The sequence below is a fragment of the Rhinoderma darwinii genome, chromosome 1, assembly GCF_050947455.1.
Source record: "Rhinoderma darwinii isolate aRhiDar2 chromosome 1, aRhiDar2.hap1, whole genome shotgun sequence".
Taxonomy (NCBI): Eukaryota; Metazoa; Chordata; class Amphibia; order Anura; family Rhinodermatidae; genus Rhinoderma; species Rhinoderma darwinii.
The window spans coordinates 382,449,944-382,470,196 of record NC_134687.1 but is presented as its reverse complement, the minus strand read 5'-3'; the positions used below and the strand labels follow the sequence as shown (position 1 = coordinate 382,470,196).

The 20,253-nt window shown below is 34.4% G+C and overlaps 10 non-coding genes across 10 annotated transcripts; all 10 read left to right on the top strand.

Moving 5' to 3' along the window:
- The first annotated feature begins 429 nt into the window (after positions 1-429).
- Positions 430-502, top strand: TRNAT-UGU (transfer RNA threonine (anticodon UGU)). The gene has a single exon. It is a non-coding gene; the product is annotated as a tRNA-Thr (tRNA).
- A 956-nt stretch (positions 503-1,458) lies between these two features.
- On the top strand, positions 1,459-1,531 carry TRNAT-UGU (transfer RNA threonine (anticodon UGU)). The gene has a single exon. It is a non-coding gene; the product is annotated as a tRNA-Thr (tRNA).
- A 956-nt stretch (positions 1,532-2,487) lies between these two features.
- On the top strand, positions 2,488-2,560 carry TRNAT-UGU (transfer RNA threonine (anticodon UGU)). Its single transcript has one exon. It is a non-coding gene; the product is annotated as a tRNA-Thr (tRNA).
- A 956-nt stretch (positions 2,561-3,516) lies between these two features.
- On the top strand, positions 3,517-3,589 carry TRNAT-UGU (transfer RNA threonine (anticodon UGU)). Its single transcript has one exon. It is a non-coding gene; the product is annotated as a tRNA-Thr (tRNA).
- A 956-nt stretch (positions 3,590-4,545) lies between these two features.
- On the top strand, positions 4,546-4,618 carry TRNAT-UGU (transfer RNA threonine (anticodon UGU)). The gene has a single exon. It is a non-coding gene; the product is annotated as a tRNA-Thr (tRNA).
- Positions 4,619-7,160: 2,542 nt separating this feature from the next.
- Positions 7,161-7,233, top strand: TRNAT-UGU (transfer RNA threonine (anticodon UGU)). The gene has a single exon. It is a non-coding gene; the product is annotated as a tRNA-Thr (tRNA).
- A 1,515-nt stretch (positions 7,234-8,748) lies between these two features.
- Positions 8,749-8,821, top strand: TRNAT-UGU (transfer RNA threonine (anticodon UGU)). Its single transcript has one exon. It is a non-coding gene; the product is annotated as a tRNA-Thr (tRNA).
- Positions 8,822-9,777: 956 nt separating this feature from the next.
- On the top strand, positions 9,778-9,850 carry TRNAT-UGU (transfer RNA threonine (anticodon UGU)). The gene has a single exon. It is a non-coding gene; the product is annotated as a tRNA-Thr (tRNA).
- Positions 9,851-14,467: 4,617 nt separating this feature from the next.
- On the top strand, positions 14,468-14,540 carry TRNAT-CGU (transfer RNA threonine (anticodon CGU)). Its single transcript has one exon. It is a non-coding gene; the product is annotated as a tRNA-Thr (tRNA).
- Positions 14,541-19,784: 5,244 nt separating this feature from the next.
- Positions 19,785-19,857, top strand: TRNAT-CGU (transfer RNA threonine (anticodon CGU)). Its single transcript has one exon. It is a non-coding gene; the product is annotated as a tRNA-Thr (tRNA).
- The last annotated feature ends 396 nt before the right edge of the window (positions 19,858-20,253 follow it).

Genomic DNA, 20,253 nt, shown 5'->3' with positions numbered 1-20,253 from the left:
TATATGTTTTATGTTCTGTATAAATAAAGATCATTATGTTTATTAGTCAAAGCTGTGTATTGACTCCATTTTTTAGGTTTTTGTTCTTGATATTTTAGGAGTCATAGCTACCTGTTACTTACAGTCATAGGCATCATTGTACGCCCCTCTTTTTCCTTGTCTATACGACATTACTTATGGACATAATTTTAAGGGGAATTTAGGTTGTCCTCCAAATTGGTTGTGTAGCATCAATTCATTCAGTTGTGATTTCCAAACTGTCTTAAAGTTTGATTTGTCTAAAATCAACCAATAAATCCGCAGCTAGTTCTGGAGTTATGGTTTTATTTGGTCATGCCTCTCCTTTGTAAGACCATCTATAAGCTAATGGAAGGATACGACTTGGGTGATTTCGAATAAAACCCACGTCGTTGCGTTAGTCAATATGTCGGCTTCATAGCTCAGTGGTTAAAGCACTGGTCTTGTAAACCAGGGGTCGTGAGTCCAATTCTCACTGGGGCCTTTATAGGCAGTGCCTAGAGTATTTCCCAAGGTATTTACTTCATCACAGACAATTCCAACATGTCAATACCTATAAGATAATTGCTTGGACCAAACTGAGAATATTCAGACATCGTTGCTTCATTCAATACATTGTTTATGTCCAACGTTACCTCTTTTATTTTTTTATAAACAGGAAATTATGCATGTTCGGTTTTGCATGAAAAATTTTGGAAAAAAATTGCCTCTGGCCGTGTCAATTTTGTTCATAAAGGAAGATATTTGCACTGTTTCCATATACTTCACTCATTCAGTCCCCAAAAACATCAATTCATTCTGATGTGATTTCCAAACTGTCTAAAAGTTTGATTTGTTTCTATGTTTCTGTAGCATGTTTCTAAAACCTTAATGTAAAACATATAACATTTTTCATGACTGCATGATGGACAACTCTGTTTCTCTCCAATCTACTAAAAACCAATTTAATTTTTCTGTCAATCTACCGATTGACATGACTGTTTCTCTCCAATCCACTAAAAACCGATAAATAGCATCAATTCATTCAGTTGTGATTTCCAAACTGTCTTAAAGTTTGATTTGTTTCTATGTTTCTGTAGCATGTTTCTAAAACCTTAATGTAAAACATATAACATTTTTCATGACTGCATGATGGACACTCTGTTTCTCTCCAATCTACTAAAAACCAATTTGATTTTTCTGTCAATCTACCGATTGACATGACTGTTTCTCTCCAATCCACTAAAAACCGATAAATAGCATCAATTCATTCAGTTGTAATTTCCAAACTGTCTTAAAGTTTGATTTGTCTAAAATCAACCAATAAATCCGCAGCTAGTTCTGGAGTTATGGTTTTATTTGGTCATGCCTCTCCTTTGTAAGACCATCTATAAGCTAATGGAAGGATACGACTTGGGTGATTTCGAATAAAACCCACGTCGTTGCGTTAGTCAATATGTCGGCTTCATAGCTCAGTGGTTAGAGCACTGGGCTTGTAAACCAGGGGTCGTGAGTCCAATTCTCACTGGGGCCTTTATAGGCAGTGCCTAGAGTATTTCCCAAGGTATTTACTTCATCACAGACAATTCCAACATGTCAATACCTATAAGATAATTGCTTGGACCAAACTGAGAATATTCAGACATCGTTGCTTCATTCAATACATTGTTTATGTCCAACGTTACCTCTTTTATTTTTTTATAAACAGGAAATTATGCATGTTCGGTTTTGCATGAAAAATTTTGGAAAAAAATTGCCTCTGGCCGTGTCAATTTTGTTCATAAAGGAAGATATTTGCACTGTTTCCATATACTTCACTCATTCAGTCCCCAAAAACATCAATTCATTCTGATGTGATTTCCAAACTGTCTAAAAGTTTGATTTGTTTCTATGTTTCTGTAGCATGTTTCTAAAACCTTAAGGTAAAACATATAACATTTTTCATGACTGCATGATGGACAACTCTGTTTCTCTCCAATCTACTAAAAACCAATTTCATTTTTCTGTCAATCTACCGATTGACATGACTGTTTCTCTCCAATCCACTAAAAACCGATAAATAGCATCAATTCATTCAGTTGTGATTTCCAAACTGTCTTAAAGTTTGATTTGTTTCTATGTTTCTGTAGCATGTTTCTAAAACCTTAATGTAAAACATATAACATTTTTCATGACTGCATGATGGACACTCTGTTTCTCTCCAATCTACTAAAAACCAATTTGATTTTTCTGTCAATCTACCGATTGACATGACTGTTTCTCTCCAATCCACTAAAAACCGATGAATAGCATCAATTCATTCAGTTGTGATTTCCAAACTGTCTTAAAGTTTGATTTGTCTAAAATCAACCAATAAATCCGCAGCTAGTTCTGGAGTTATGGTTTTATTTGGTCATGCCTCTCCTTTGTAAGACCATCTATAAGCTAATGGAAGGATACGACTTGGGTGATTTCGAATAAAACCCACGTCGTTGCGTTAGTCAATATGTCGGCTTCATAGCTCAGTGGTTAAAGCACTGGTCTTGTAAACCAGGGGTCGTGAGTCCAATTCTCACTGGGGCCTTTATAGGCAGTGCCTAGAGTATTTCCCAAGGTATTTACTTCATCACAGACAATTCCAACATGTCAATACCTATAAGATAATTGCTTGGACCAAACTGAGAATATTCAGACATCGTTGCTTCATTCAATACATTGTTTATGTCCAACGTTACCTCTTTTATTTTTTTATAAACAGGAAATTATGCATGTTCGGTTTTGCATGAAAAATTTTGGAAAAAAATTGCCTCTGGCCGTGTCAATTTTGTTCATAAAGGAAGATATTTGCACTGTTTCCATATACTTCACTCATTCAGTCCCCAAAAACATCAATTCATTCTGATGTGATTTCCAAACTGTCTAAAAGTTTGATTTGTTTCTATGTTTCTGTAGCATGTTTCTAAAACCTTAATGTAAAACATATAACATTTTTCATGACTGCATGATGGACAACTCTGTTTCTCTCCAATCTACTAAAAACCAATTTAATTTTTCTGTCAATCTACCGATTGACATGACTGTTTCTCTCCAATCCACTAAAAACCGATAAATAGCATCAATTCATTCAGTTGTGATTTCCAAACTGTCTTAAAGTTTGATTTGTTTCTATGTTTCTGTAGCATGTTTCTAAAACCTTAATGTAAAACATATAACATTTTTCATGACTGCATGATGGACACTCTGTTTCTCTCCAATCTACTAAAAACCAATTAGATTTTTCTGTCAATCTACCGATTGACATGACTGTTTCTCTCCAATCCACTAAAAACCGATGAATAGCATCAATTCATTCAGTTGTGATTTCCAAACTGTCTTAAAGTTTGATTTGTCTAAAATCAACCAATAAATCCGCAGCTAGTTCTGGAGTTATGGTTTTATTTGGTCATGCCTCTCCTTTGTAAGACCATCTATAAGCTAATGGAAGGATACGACTTGGGTGATTTCGAATAAAACCCACGTCGTTGCGTTAGTCAATATGTCGGCTTCATAGCTCAGTGGTTAAAGCACTGGTCTTGTAAACCAGGGGTCGTGAGTCCAATTCTCACTGGGGCCTTTATAGGCAGTGCCTAGAGTATTTCCCAAGGTATTTACTTCATCACAGACAATTCCAACATGTCAATACCTATAAGATAATTGCTTGGACCAAACTGAGAATATTCAGACATCGTTGCTTCATTCAATACATTGTTTATGTCCAACATTACCTCTTTTATTTTTTTATAAACAGGAAATTATGCATGTTCGGTTTTGCATGAAAAATTTTGGAAAAAAATTGCCTCTGGCCGTGTCAATTTTGTTCATAAAGGAAGATATTTGCACTGTTTCCATATACTTCACTCATTCAGTCCCCAAAAACATCAATTCATTCTGATGTGATTTCCAAACTGTCTAAAAGTTTGATTTGTTTCTATGTTTCTGTAGCATGTTTCTAAAACCTTAATGTAAAACATATAACATTTTTCATGACTGCATGATGGACAACTCTGTTTCTCTCCAATCTACTAAAAACCAATTTAATTTTTCTGTCAATCTACCGATTGACATGACTGTTTCTCTCCAATCCACTAAAAACCGATAAATAGCATCAATTCATTCAGTTGTGATTTCCAAACTGTCTTAAAGTTTGATTTGTTTCTATGTTTCTGTAGCATGTTTCTAAAACCTTAATGTAAAACATATAACATTTTTCATGACTGCATGATGGACACTCTGTTTCTCTCCAATCTACTAAAAACCAATTTGATTTTTCTGTCAATCTACCGATTGACATGACTGTTTCTCTCCAATCCACTAAAAACCGATAAATAGCATCAATTCATTCAGTTGTGATTTCCAAACTGTCTTAAAGTTTGATTTGTCTAAAATCAACCAATAAATCCGCAGCTAGTTCTGGAGTTATGGTTTTATTTGGTCATGCCTCTCCTTTGTAAGACCATCTATAAGCTAATGGAAGGATACGACTTGGGTGATTTCGAATAAAACCCACGTCGTTGCGTTAGTCAATATGTCGGCTTCATAGCTCAGTGGTTAAAGCACTGGTCTTGTAAACCAGGGGTCGTGAGTCCAATTCTCACTGGGGCCTTTATAGGCAGTGCCTAGAGTATTTCCCAAGGTATTTACTTCATCACAGACAATTCCAACATGTCAATACCTATAAGATAATTGCTTGGACCAAACTGAGAATATTCAGACATCGTTGCTTCATTCAATACATTGTTTATGTCCAACATTACCTATTTTATTTTTTTATAAACAGGAAATTATGCATGTTCGGTTTTGCATGAAAAATTTTGGAAAAAAATTGCCTCTGGCCGTGTCAATTTTGTTCATAAAGGAAGATATTTGCACTGTTTCCATATACTTCACTCATTCAGTCCCCAAAAACATCAATTCATTCTGATGTGATTTCCAAACTGTCTAAAAGTTTGATTTGTTTCTATGTTTCTGTAGCATGTTTCTAAAACCTTAATGTAAAACATATAACATTTTTCATGACTGCATGATGGACAACTCTGTTTCTCTCCAATCTACTAAAAAACAATTTAATTTTTCTGTCAATCTACCGATTGACATGACTGTTTCTCTCCAATCCACTAAAACCCGATAAATAGCATCAATTCCTTCAGTTGTGATTTCCAAACTGTCTTAAAGTTTGATTTGTTTTTATGTTTCTGTAGCATGTTTCTAAAACCTTAATGTAAAACATATAACATTTTTCATGACTGCATGATGGACACTCTGTTTCTCTCCAATCTACTAAAAACCAATTTGATTTTTCTGTCAATCTACCGATTGACATGACTGTTTCTCTCCAATCCACTAAAAACCGATAAATAGCATCAATTCATTCAGGGGTCGTGAGTTCAATTCTCACTGGGGCCTTTATAGGCAGTGCCTAGAGTATTTCCTAAGGTATTTACTTCATCACAGACAATTCCAACATGTCAATATCTTTAAGATAATTGCTTGGACCAAACTGAGAATATTCAGACATCGTTGCTTCATTCAATACATTGTTTATGTCCAACATTACCTCTTTTATTTTTTTATAAACAGGAAATTATGCATGTTCGGTTTTGCATGAAAAATTTTGGAAAAAAATTGCCTCTGGCCGTGTCAATTTTGTTCATAAAGGAAGATATTTGCACTGTTTCCATATACTTCACTCATTCAGTCCCCAAAAACATCAATTCATTCTGATGTGATTTCCAAACTGTCTAAAAGTTTGATTTGTTTCTATGTTTCTGTAGCATGTTTCTAAAACCTTAATGTAAAACATATAACATTTTTCATGACTGCATGATGGACAACTCTGTTTCTCTCCAATCTACTAAAAACCAATTTCATTTTTCTGTCAATCTACCGATTGACATGACTGTTTCTCTCCAATCCACTAAAAACCGATAAATAGCATCAATTCATTCAGTTGTGATTTCCAAACTGTCTTAAAGTTTGATTTGTTTCTATGTTTCTGTAGCATGTTTCTAAAACCTTAATGTAAAACATATAACATTTTTCATGACTGCATGATGGACACTCTGTTTCTCTCCAATCTACTAAAAACCAATTTGATTTTTCTGTCAATCTACCGATTGACATGACTGTTTCTCTCCAATCCACTAAAAACCGATAAATAGCATCAATTCATTCAGTTGTGATTTCCAAACTGTCTTAAAGTTTTATTTGTCTTAAATCAAGCAATAAATTCGCAGCTAGTTCTGGAGTTATGGTTTTATTTGGTCATGCCTCTCCTTTGTAAGACCATCTATAGGCTAATGGAAGGATACGACTTGGGTGATTTCGAATAAAACCCACGTCGTTGCGTTAGTAGATTGGAGAGTTAGCTCAGTGGTTAGAGCACTGGTCTTGTAAACCAGGGGTCGTGAGTTCAATTCCCACTGGGGCCTTTATAGGCAGTGCCTAGAGTATTTTCTTCATCACAGACAATTCCAACATGTCAATACCTTTAAGATAATTGCTTGGACCAAACTGAGAATATTCAGACATCATTGCTTCATTCAATACGTTGTTTATGTCCAACGTTACCTCTTTTATTTTTTTATAAACAGGAAATTATGCATGTTCGGTTTTGCATGAAAAATTTTGGAAAAAAATTGCCTCTGGCCGTGTCAATTTTGTTCATAAAGGAAGATATTTGCACTGTTTCCATATACTTCACTCATTCAGTCCCCAAAAACATCAATTCATTCTGATGTGATTTCCAAACTGTCTAAAAGTTTGATTTGTTTCTATGTTTCTGTAGCATGTTTCTAAAACCTTAATGTAAAACATATAACATTTTTAATGACTGCATGATGGACACTCTGTTTCTCTCCAATCTACTAAAAACCAATTTGATTTTTCTGTCAATCTACCGATTGACATGACTGTTTCTCTCCAATCCACTAAAAGCCGATAAATAGCATCAATTCATTCAGTTGTGATTTCCAAACTGTCTTAAAGTTTGATTTGTCTTAAATCAACCAATAAATTCGCAGCTAGTTCTGGAGTTATGGTTTTATTTGGTCATGCCTCTCCTTTGTAAGACCATCTATAGGCTAATGGAAGGATACGACTTGGGTGATTTCGAATAAAACCCACGTCGTTGCGTTAGTCAATATGTTGGCTTCATAGCTCAGTGGTTAGAGCACTGGTCTTGTAAACCAGGGGTCGTGAGTTCAATTCTCACTGGGGCCTTTATAGGCAGTGCCTAGAGTATTTCCTAAGGAATTTACTTCATCACAGACAATTCCAACATGTCAATACCTTTAAGATAATTGCTTGGACCAAACTGAGAATATTCAGACATCATTGCTTCATTCAATACATTGTTTATGTCCAACATTACCTCTTTTATTTTTTTATAAACAGGAAATTATGCATGTTCGGTTTTGCATGAAAAATTTTGGAAAAAAATTGCCTCTGGCCGTGTCAATTTTGTTCATAAAGGAAGATATTTGCACTGTTTCCATATACTTCACTCATTCAGTCCCCAAAAACATCAATTCATTCTGATGTGATTTCCAAACTGTCTAAAAGTTTGATTTGTTTCTATGTTTCTGTAGCATGTTTCTAAAACCTTAATGTAAAACATATAACATTTTTCATGACTGCATGATGGACACTCAGTTTCTCTCCAATCTACTAAAAACCAATTTGATTTTTCTGTCAATCTACCGATTGACATGACTGTTTCTCTCCAATCCACTAAAAACCGATAAATAGCATCAATTCATTCAGTTGTGATTTCCAAACTGTCTTAAAGTTTTATTTGTCTTAAATCAAGCAATAAATTCGCAGCTAGTTCTGGAGTTATGGTTTTATTTGGTCATGCCTCTCCTTTGTAAGACCATCTATAGGCTAATGGAAGGATACGACTTGGGTGATTTCGAATAAAACCCACGTCGTTGCATTAGTAGATTGGAGAGTTAGCTCAGTGGTTAGAGCACTGGTCTTGTAAACCAGGGGTCGTGAGTTCAATTCCCACTGGGGCCTTTATAGGCAGTGCCTAGAGTATTTTCTTCATCACAGACAATTCCAACATGTCAATACCTTTAAGATAATTGCTTGGACCAAACTGAGAATATTCAGACATCATTGCTTCATTCAATACATTGTTTATGTCCAACATTACCTCTTTTATTTTTTTATAAACAGGAAATTATGCATGTTCGGTTTTGCATGAAAAATTTTGGAAAAAAATTGCCTCTGGCCGTGTCAATTTTGTTCATAAAGGAAGATATTTGCACTGTTTCCATATACTTCACTCATTCAGTCCCCAAAAACATCAATTCATTCTGATGTGATTTCCAAACTGTCTAAAAGTTTGATTTGTTTCTATGTTTCTGTAGCATGTTTCTAAAACCTTAATGTAAAACATATAACATTTTTCATGACTGCATGATGGACACTCAGTTTCTCTCCAATCTACTAAAAACCAATTTGATTTTTCTGTCAATCTACCGATTGACATGACTGTTTCTCTCCAATCCACTAAAAACCGATAAATAGCATCAATTCATTCAGTTGTGATTTCCAAACTGTCTTAAAATTTTATTTGTCTTAAATCAAGCAATAAATTCGCAGCTAGTTCTGGAGTTATGGTTTTATTTGGTCATGCCTCTCCTTTGTAAGACCATCTATAGGCTAATGGAAGGATACGACTTGGGTGATTTCGAATAAAACCCACGTCGTTGCGTTAGTTAATATGTTGGCTTCATAGCTCAGTGGTTAGAGCACTTGTCTTGTAAACCAGGGGTCGTGAGTTCAATTCTCACTGGGGCCTTTATAGGCAGTGCCTAGAGTATTTCCTAAGGTATTTACTTCATCACAGACAATTCCAACATGTCATTACCTTTAAGATAATTGCTTGGACCAAACTGAGAATATTCAGACGTCATTGCTTCATTCAATATGTTGTTTATGTCCAGCATTACCTCTTTTATTTTTTTATAAACAGGAAATTATGCATGTTCGGTTTTGCATGAAAAATTTTGGAAAAAAATTGCCTCTGGCCGTGTCAATTTTGTTCATAAAGGAAGATATTTGCACTGTTTCCATATACTTCACTCATTCAGTCCCCAAAAACATCAATTCATTCTGATGTGATTTCCAAACTGTCTAAAAGTTTGATTTGTTTCTATGTTTCTGTAGCATGTTTCTAAAACCTTAATGTAAAACATATAACATTTTTCATGACTGCATGATGGACAACTCTGTTTCTCTCCAATCTACTAAAAACCAATTTAATTTTTCTGTCAATCTACCGATTGACATGACTGTTTCTCTCCAATCCACTAAAACCCGATAAATATCATCAATTCATTCAGTTGTGATTTCCAAACTGTCTAAAAGTTTGATTTGTTTCTATGTTTCTGTAGCATGTTTCTAAAACCTTAATGTAAAACATATAACATTTTTCATGACTGCATGATGGACACTCTGTTTCTCTCCAATCTACTAAAAACCAATTTGATTTTTCTGTCAATCTACCGATTGACATGACTGTTTCTCTCCAATCCACTAAAAACTGATAAATAGCATCAATTCATTCAGTTGTGATTTCCAAACTGTCTTAAAGTTTGATTTGTCTTAAATCAACCAATAAATTCGCAGCTAGTTCTGCAGTTATGGTTTTATTTGGTCATGCCTCTCCTTTGTAAGACCATCTATAGGCTAATGGAAGGATACGACTTGGGTGATTTCGAATAAAACCCACGTCGTTGCGTTAGTCAATATGTCGGCTTCATAACTCAGTGGTTAGAGCACTGGTCTTGTAAACCAGGGGTCGTGAGTTCAATTCTCACTGGGGCCTTTATAGGCAGTGCCTAGAGTATTTCCTAAGGTATTTACTTCATCACAGACAATTCCAACATGTCATTTCCATTAAGATAATTGCTTGGCCCAAACTGAGAATATTCAGACATCATTGCTTCATTCAATACGTTGTTTATGTCCAACGTTACCTCTTTTATTTTTTTATAAACAGGAAATTATGCATGTTCGGTTTTGCATGAAAAAATTTGGAAAAAAATTGCCTCTGGCCGTGTCAATTTTGTTCATAAAGGAAGATATTTGCACTGTTTCCATATACTTCACTCATTCAGTCCCCAAAAACATCAATTCATTCTGATGTGATTTCCAAACTGTCTAAAAGTTTGATTTGTTTCTCTATGTTTCTGTAGCATGTTTCTAAAACCTTAATGTAAAACATGTAACATTTTTCATGACTGCATGATGGACAACTCTGTTTTTCTCCAATCTACTAAAAACCAATTTCATTTTTCTGTCAATCTACCGATTGACATGACTGTTTCTCTCCAATCCACTAAAAACCAATAAATAGCATCAATTCATTCAGTTGTGATTTCCAAACTGTCTAAAAGTTTGATTTGTTTCTATGTTTCTGAAGCATGTTTCTGATACCTTAATGTAAAACATAACATTTTTTAGGAATTCATCATGGGCAATTCTGTTCCTCATTCTGTACCCCAAACACATCAATTCATTCAGATGTGATTTCCAAACTGTCTAAAAGTATGATTTGTTTCTGTTTCTGAAGCATGTTTCTGATACCTTATAGTAAAACATAACATTTTTCATGAATGCATGATGGACAATTCTTTTTTTTCTCCAATCCACTAAAAACCTATTTTATTTTTCTGTCAATCTACCGATAAATAAGCAGCCAGTTCTAGAATTAGAGTTTTATACTTTTATTTTCAGGCTTCTCATTTGTAAGAGCAGCTCTTTCAATTTTGTGCAAATCAACCAATAAATTCGCAGCTATTTCTGGAGTTATGGTTTTAAACTGTTATTTGGTCATGCCTCCCTCTCCTTTGTAAGACCAACTATAGGCTAATGGAAGGATACGACTTATGTGATTTCGAATAAAACCCACGTCGTTGTCATAGTCAATAAGTCGGCTTCATAGCTCAGTGGTTAGAGCAGGGGTCTTGAGTTCAATTCTCACTGGGGCCTTTATAGTCAGTGCCTAGAGTATTTCCTAGGGTAGTTACTTCATCACAGACTATTCCAACATGTCATTTCCTTTAAGATAATTGCTTGGTCCAAACTGAGAATATTCAGAAATCATTGCTTCATTCAATCCATTGTTTATGTCCAACATTACCTCTTTTATTTTTTTATAAACAGGAAATTATGCATGTTCGGTCTCGCATGAAAAATATTGGAAAAAAATTGCCTCTGGATGTGTCAATTTTGTTCATAAAGGAAGATTTTTGCACTGTTTCCATATACTTCACTCATTCAGTCCCCAAAAATATCAATTAATTTAGATGTGATTTCCAAACTGTCTAAAAGTTTGATTTGTTTCTCTATGTTTCTGTAGCATGTTTCTAAAACCTTAATGTAAAACATATAACATTTTTCATGACTGCATGATGGACAACTCTGTTTTTCTCCAATCTACTAAAAACCAATTTCATTTTTCTGTCAATCTACCGATTGACATGACTGTTTCTCTCCAATCCACTAAAAACCGATAAATAGCATCAATTCATTCAGTTGTGATTTCCAAACTGTCTAAAAGTTTGATTTGTTTCTATGTTTCTGAAGCATGTTTCTGATACCTTAATGTAAAACATAACATTTTTCATGCATGCATGATGGCCGATCCAACTATAGGCTAATGGAAGGATACGACTTATGTGATTTCGAATAAAACCCACGTCGTTGCCATAGTCAATATGTCGGCTTCATAGCTCAGTGGTTAGAGCACTGGTCTTGTAAACGTGAGTTCAATTCTCACTGGGGCCTTTATAGTCAGTGCCTAGAGTATTTCCTAAGGTAGTTACTTCATCACAGACTATTCCAACATGTCATTTCCTTTAAGATAATTGCTTGGTCCAAACTGAGAATATTCAGAGATCATTGCTTCATTCAATCCATTGTTTATGTCCAACATTACCTCTTTTATTTTTTTATAAACAGGAAATTATGCATGTTCGGTCTCGCATGGAAAATATTGGAAAAAAATTGCCTCTGGATGTGTCAATTTTGTTCATAAAGGAAGATTTTTGCACTGTTTCCATATACTTCACTCATTCAGTCCCCAAAAATATCAATTAATTTAGATGTGATTTCCAAACTGTCTAAAAGTTTGATTTGTTTCTCTATGTTTCTGTAGCATGTTTCTAAAACCTTAATGTAAAACATATAACATTTTTCATGACTGCATGATGGACAACTCTGTTTTTCTCCAATCTACTAAAAACCAATTTCATTTCATTTCATTTTTCTAAGGTAGTTACTTTATCACAGACAATTCCAACATGTCATTTACTTTAAGATAATTGCTTGGACCAAACTGAGAATATTCAGACATCATTGCTTCATTCAATCCGTTGCTTATGTCCAACATTACCTCTTTTATTTTTTTATAAACAGGAAATTATGCATGTTCGGTCTCGCATGGAAAATTTTGGAAAAAAATTGCCTCTGGCCGTGTCAATTTTGTTCATAAAGGAAGATTTTTGCACTGTTTCCATATACTTCACTAATTCAGTCCCCAAAAATATCAATTAATTTAGATGTGATTTCCAAACTGTCTAAAAGTTTGATTTGTTTCTCTATGTTTCTGTAGCATGTTTCTGAAACCTTAATGTAAAACATAACATTTTTCATGACTGCATGATGGACAACTCTGTTTCTCTCCAATCCACTAAAAACCGATAAATAGCATCAATTCATTCAGTTGTGATTTCCAAACTGTCTAAAAGTTTGATTTGTTTCTATGTTTCTGATGCATGTTTCTGATACCTTAATGTAAAACATAACATTTTTTAGGAATTCATCATGGGCAATTCTGTTCCTCATTCTGTACCCCAAACACATCAATTCATTCAGATGTGATTTCCAAACTGTCTAAAAGTTTGATTTGTTTCTGTTTCTGAAGCATGTTTCTGATACCTTATAGTAAAACATAACATTTTTCATGAATGCATGATGGCCGATTCTTTTTTTCTCCAATCCACTAAAAACCTATTTCATTTTTCGGTCAATCTACCGATAAATAAGCAGCCAGTTCTAGAATTACAGTTTTACACTTTTATTTTCAGGCTTCTCATTTGTAAGAGCAGCTCTTTCAATTTTGTGCAAATCAACCAATAAATTCGCAGCTAGTTCTGGAGTTATGGTTTTAAACTGTTATTTGGTCATGCCTCCCTCTCCTTTGTAAGACCAACTATAGGCTAATGGAAGGATACGACTTATGTGATTTTGAATAAAACCCACGTCGTTGCCATAGTCAATATGTCGGCTTCATAGCTCAGTGGTTAGAGCACTGGTCTCGTAAACGTGAGTTCAATTCTCACTGGGGACTTTATAGTCAGTGCCTAGAGTATTTCCCAAGGTAGTTACTTCATCACAGACAATTCCAACATGTCATTTCCTTTAAGATAATTGCTTGGACCAAACTGAGAATATTCAGACATCATTGCTTATGTCCAACATTACCTCTTTTATTTTTTTATAAACAGGAAATTATGCATGTTCGGTCTCGCATGGAAAATTTTGGAAAAAAATTGCCTCTGGCCGTGTCAATTTTGTTCATAAAGGAAGATTTTTGCACTGTTTCCATATACTTCACTCATTCAGTCCCCAAAAATATCAATTAATTTAGATGTGATTTCCAAACTGTCTAAAAGTTTGATTTGTTTCTCTATGTTTCTGTAGCATGTTTCTAAAACCTTAATATAAAACATAAAATTTTTCATGACTGCATGATGGACAACTCTGTTTCTCTCCAATCTACTAAAAACCAATTTCATTTTTCTGTCAATCTACCGATTGACATGACTGTTTCTCTCCAATCCACTAAAAACCAATAAATAGCATCAATTCATTCAGTTGTGATTTCCAAACTGTCTAAAAGTTTGATTTGTTTCTATGTTTCTGAAGCATGTTTCTGATACCTTAATGTAAAACATAAAATTTTTTAGGAATTCATCATGGGCAATTCTGTTCCTCATTCTGTACCCCAAACACATCAATTCATTCAGATGTTATTTCCAAACTGTCTAAAAGTTTGATTTGTTTCTGTTTCTGAAGCATGTTTCTGATACCTTATAGTAAAACATAACATTTTTCATGAATGCATGATGGCCGATTCTTTTTTTCTCCAATCCACTAAAAACCTATTTCATTTTTCTGTCAATCTACCGATAAATAAGCAGCCAGTTCTAGAATTACAGTTTTACACTTTTATTTTCAGGCTTCTCATTTGTAAGAGCAGCTCTTTCAATTTTGTGCAAATCAACCAATAAATTCCCAGCTAGTTCTGGAGTTATGGTTTTAAACTGTTATTTGGTCATGCCTCCCTCTCCTTTGTAAGACCAACTATAGGCTAATGGAAGGATACGACTTTTGTGATTTCGAATAAAACCCACGTCGTTGCCATGGTCAATATGTTAGCTTCATAGCTCAGTGGTTAGAGCACTGGTCTCGTAAACCAGGGGTCGTGAGTTCAATTCTCACTGGGGCCTTTATAGTCAGTGCCTAGAGTATTTCCTAAGGTAGTTACTTCATCACAGACTGTTCTAACATGTCATTTCCTTTAAGATAATTGCTTGGTCCAAACTGAGAATATTCAGACATCATTGCTTCATTCAATCCATTGTTTATGTCCAACATTACCTCTTTTATTTTTTTATAAACAGGAAATTATGCATGTTCGGTCTCGCATGGAAAATATTGGAAAAAAATTGTGATTTCCAAACTGTCTAAAAGTTTGATTTGTTTCTATGTTTCTGAAGCATGTTTCTGATACCTTAATGTAAAACATAACATTTTTTAGGAATTCATCATGGGCAATTCTGTTCCTCATCCTGTACCCCAAACACATCAATTCATTCAGATGTGATTTCCAAACTGTCTAAAAGTTTGATTTGCTTCTGTTTCTGAAGCATGTTTCTGATACCTTATAGTAAAACATAACATTTTTCATGAATGCATGATGGCCGATCCAACTATAGGCTAATGGAAGGATACGACTTATGTGATTTCGAATAAAACCCACGTCGTTGCCATAGTCAATATGTCGGCTTCATAGCTCAGTGGTTAGAGCACTGGTCTCGTAAACGCGATTTCAATTCTCACTGGGGCCTTTATAGTCAGTGCCTAGAGTATTTCCTGAGGTAGTTACTTCATCACAGACTATTCCAACATGTCATTTCCTTTAAGATAATTGCTTGGTCCAAACTGAGAATATTCAGACATCATTGCTTCATTCAATCCATTGTTTATGTCCAACATTACCTCTTTTATTTTTTTATAAACAGGAAATTATGCATGTTCGGTCTCGCATGGAAAATATTGGAAAAAAATTGCCTCTGGATGTGTCAATTTTGTTCATAAAGGAAGATTTTTGCACTGTTTCCATATACTTCACTCATTCAGTCCCCAAAAATATCAATTAATTTAGATGTGATTTCCAAACTGTCTAAAAGTTTGATTTGTTTCTCTATGTTTCTGTAGCATGTTTCTAAAACCTTAATGTAAAACATATAACATTTTTCATGACTGCATGATGGACAACAATGTTTTTCTCCAATCTACTAAAAACCAATTTCATTTTTCTGTCAATCTACCGATTGACATGACTGTTTCTCTCCAATCCACTAAAAACCGATAAATAGCATCAATTCATTCAGTTGTGATTTCCAAACTGTCTAAAAGTTTGATTTGTTTCTATGTTTCTGAAGCATGTTTCTGATACCTTAATGTAAAACATAAAATTTTTTAGGAATTCATCATGGGCAATTCTGTTCCTCATTCTGTACCCCAAACACATCAATTCATTCAGATGTTATTTCCAAACTGTCTAAAAGTTTGATTTGTTTCTGTTTCTGAAGCATGTTTCTGATACCTTATAGTAAAACATAACATTTTTCATGAATGCATGATGGCCGATTCTTTTTTTCTCCAATCCACTAAAAACCTATTTCATTTTTCTGTCAATCTACCGATAAATAAGCAGCCAGTTCTAGAATTACAGTTTTACACTTTTATTTTCAGGCTTCTCATTTGTAAGAGAAGCTCTTTCAATTTTGTGCAAATCAACCAATAAATTCCCAGCTAGTTCTGGAGTTATGGTTTTAAACTGTTATTTGGTCATGCCTCCCTCTCCTTTGTAAGACCAACTATAGGCTAATGGAAGGATACGACTTATGTGATTTCGAATAAAACCCACGTCGTTGCCATAGTCAATATGTCGGCTTCATAGCTCAGTGGTTAGAGCACTGGTCTCGTAAACGTGAGTTCAATTCTCACTGGGGCCTTTATAGTCAGTGCCTAGAGTATTTCCCAAGGTAGTTACTTCATCACAGACTATTCCAACATGTAATTTCCTTTAAGATAATTGCTTGGTCCAAACTGAGAATATTCAGACATCATTGCTTCATTCAATCCATTGTTTATGTCCAACATTACCTCTTTTATTTTTTTATAAACAGGAAATTATGCATGTTCGGTCTCGCATGGAAAATATTGGAAAAAAATTGCCTCTGGCCGTGTCAATTTTGTTCATAAAGGAAGATTTTTGCAGTTTCCATATACTTCACTCATTCAGTCCCCAAAAATATCAATTAATTTAGATGTGATTTCCAAACTGTCTAAAAGTTTGATTTGTTTCTCTATGTTTCTGTAGCATGTTTCTAAAACCTTAATGTAAAACATATAAAATTTTTCATGACTGCATGATGGACAACTCTGTTTTTCTCCAATCTACTAAAAACCAATTTCATTTTTCTGTCAATCTACCGATTGACATGACTGTTTCTCTCCAATCCACTAAAAACCGATAAATAGCATCAATTCATTCAGTTGTGATTTCCAAACTGTCTAAAAGTTTGATTTGTTTCTATGTTTCTGAAGCATGTTTCTGATACCTTAATGTAAAACATAAAATTTTTTAGGAATTCATCATGGGCAATTCTGTTCCTCATTCTGTACCCCAAACACATCAATTCATTCAGATGTTATTTCCAAACTGTCTAAAAGTTTGATTTGTTTCTGTTTCTGAAGCATGTTTCTGATACCTTATAGTAAAACATAACATTTTTCATGAATGCATGATGGCCGATTCTTTTTTTCTCCAATCCACTAAAAACCTATTTCATTTTTCTGTCAATCTACCGATAAATAAGCAGCCAGTTCTAGAATTACAGTTTTACACTTTTATTTTCAGGCTTCTCATTTGTAAGAGAAGCTCTTTCAATTTTGTGCAAATCAACCAATAAATTCCCAGCTAGTTCGGGAGTTATGGTTTTAAACTGTTATTTGGTCATGCCTCCCTCTCCTTTGTAAGACCAACTATAGGCTAATGGAAGGATACGACTTATGTGATTTCGAATAAAACCCACGTCGTTGCCATAGTCAATATGTCGGCTTCATAGCTCAGTGGTTAGAGCACTGGTCTCGTAAACGTGAGTTCAATTCTCACTGGGGCCTTTATAGGCAGTGCCTAGAGTATTTCCTAAGGTAGTTACTTCATCACAGACTATTCCAACATGTAATTTCCTTTAAGATAATTGCTTGGTCCAAACTGAGAATATTCAGACATCATTGCTTCATTCAATCCATTGTTTATGTCCAACATTACCTCTTTTATTTTTTTATAAACAGGAAATTATGCATGTTCGGTCTCGCATGGAAAATATTGGAAAAAAATTGCCTCTGGCCGTGTCAATTTTGTTCATAAAGGAAGATTTTTGCAGTTTCCATATACTTCACTCATTCAGTCCCCAAAAATATCAATTAATTTAGATGTGATTTCCAAACTGTCTAAAAGTTTGATTTGTTTCTCTATGTTTCTGTAGCATGTTTCTAAAACCTTAATGTAAAACATATAAAATTTTTCATGACTGCATGATGGACAACTCTGTTTTTCTCCAATCTACTAAAAACCAATTTCATTTTTCTGTCAATCTACCGATTGACATGACTGTTTCTCTCCAATCCACTAAAAACCGATAAATAGCATCAATTCATTCAGTTGTGATTTCCAAACTGTCTAAAAGTTTGATTTGTTTCTATGTTTCTGAAGCATGTTTCTGATACCTTAATGTAAAACATAAAATTTTTTAGGAATTCATCATGGGCAATTCTGTTCCTCATTCTGTACCCCAAACACATCAATTCATTCAGATGTTATTTCCAAACTGTCTAAAAGTTTGATTTGTTTCTGTTTCTGAAGCATGTTTCTGATACCTTATAGTAAAACATAACATTTTTCATGAATGCATGATGGCCGATTCTTTTTTTCTCCAATCCACTAAAAACCTATTTCATTTTTCTGTCAATCTACCGATAAATAAGCAGCCAGTTCTAGAATTACAGTTTTACACTTTTATTTTCAGGCTTCTCATTTGTAAGAGAAGCTCTTTCAATTTTGTGCAAATCAACCAATAAATTCCCAGCTAGTTCGGGAGTTATGGTTTTAAACTGTTATTTGGTCATGCCTCCCTCTCCTTTGTAAGACCAACTATAGGCTAATGGAAGGATACGACTTATGTGATTTCGAATAAAACCCACGTCGTTGCCATAGTCAATATGTCGGCTTCATAGCTCAGTGGTTAGAGCACTGGTCTCGTAAACGTGAGTTCAATTCTCACTGGGGCCTTTATAGTCAGTGCCTAGAGTATTTCCCAAGGTAGTTACTTCATCACAGACTATTCCAACATGTAATTTCCTTTAAGATAATTGCTTGGTCCAAACTGAGAATATTCAGACATCATTGCTTCATTCAATCCATTGTTTATGTCCAACATTACCTCTTTTATTTTTTTATAAACAGGAAATTATGCATGTTCGGTCTCGCATGGAAAATATTGGAAAAAAATTGCCTCTGGCCGTGTCAATTTTGTTCATAAAGGAAGATTTTTGCACTGTTTCCATATACTTCACTCATTCAGTCCCCAAAAATATCAATTAATTTAGATGTGATTTCCAAACTGTCTAAAAGTTTGATTTGTTTCTCTATGTTTCTGTAGCATGTTTCTAAAACCTTAATGTAAAACATATAAAATTTTTCATGACTGCATGATGGACAACTCTGTTTTTCTCCAATCTACTAAAAACCAATTTCATTTTTCTGTCAATCTACCGATTGACATGACTGTTTCTCTCCAATCCACTAAAAACCGATAAATAGCATCAATTCATTCAGTTGTGATTTCCAAACTGTCTAAAAGTTTGATTTGTTTCTATGTTTCTGAAGCATGTTTCTGATACCTTAATGTAAAACATAAAATTTTTTAGGAATTCATCATGGGCAATTCTGTTCCTCATTCTGTACCCCAAACACATCAATTCATTCAGATGTTATTTCCAAACTGTCTAAAAGTTTGATTTGTTTCTGTTTCTGAAGCATGTTTCTGATACCTTATAGTAAAACATAACATTTTTCATGAATGCATGATGGCCGATTCTTTTTTTCTCCAATCCACTAAAAACCTATTTCATTTTTCTGTCAATCTACCGATAAATAAGCAGCCAGTTCTAGAATTACAGTTTTACACTTTTATTTTCAGGTTTCTCATTTGTAAGAGCAGCTCGTTCAATTTTGTGCAAATCAACCAATAAATTCCCAGCTAGTTCTGGAGTTATGGTTTTAAACTGTTATTTGGTCATTCCTCCCTCTCCTTTGTAAGACCAACTATAGGCTAATGGAAGGATACGACTTATGTGATTTCGAATAAAACCCACGTCGTTGCCATAGTCAATATGTCAGCTTCATAGCTCAGTGGTTAGAGCACTGGTCTCGTAAACCAGGGGTGGTGAGTTCAATTCTCACTGGGGCCTTTATAGTCAGTGCCTAGAGTATTTCCTAAGGTAGTTACTTCATCACAGACAATTCCAATATGTCATTTCCTTTAAGATAATTGCTTGGACCAAACTGAGAATATTCACACATCATTGCTTCATTCAATCCATTGCTTATGTCCAACATTACCTCTTTTATTTTTTTATAAACAGGAAATTATGCATGTTCGGTCTCGCATGGAAAATTTTGGAAAAAAATTGCCTCTGGCCGTGTCAATTTTGTTCATAAAGGAAGATTTTTGCACTGTTTCCGTATACTTCACTCATTCAGTCCCCAAAAATATCAATTAATTTAGATGTGATTTCCAAACTGTCTAAAAGTTTGATTTGTTTCTCTATGTTTCTGTAGCATGTTTCTAAAACCTTAATGTAAAA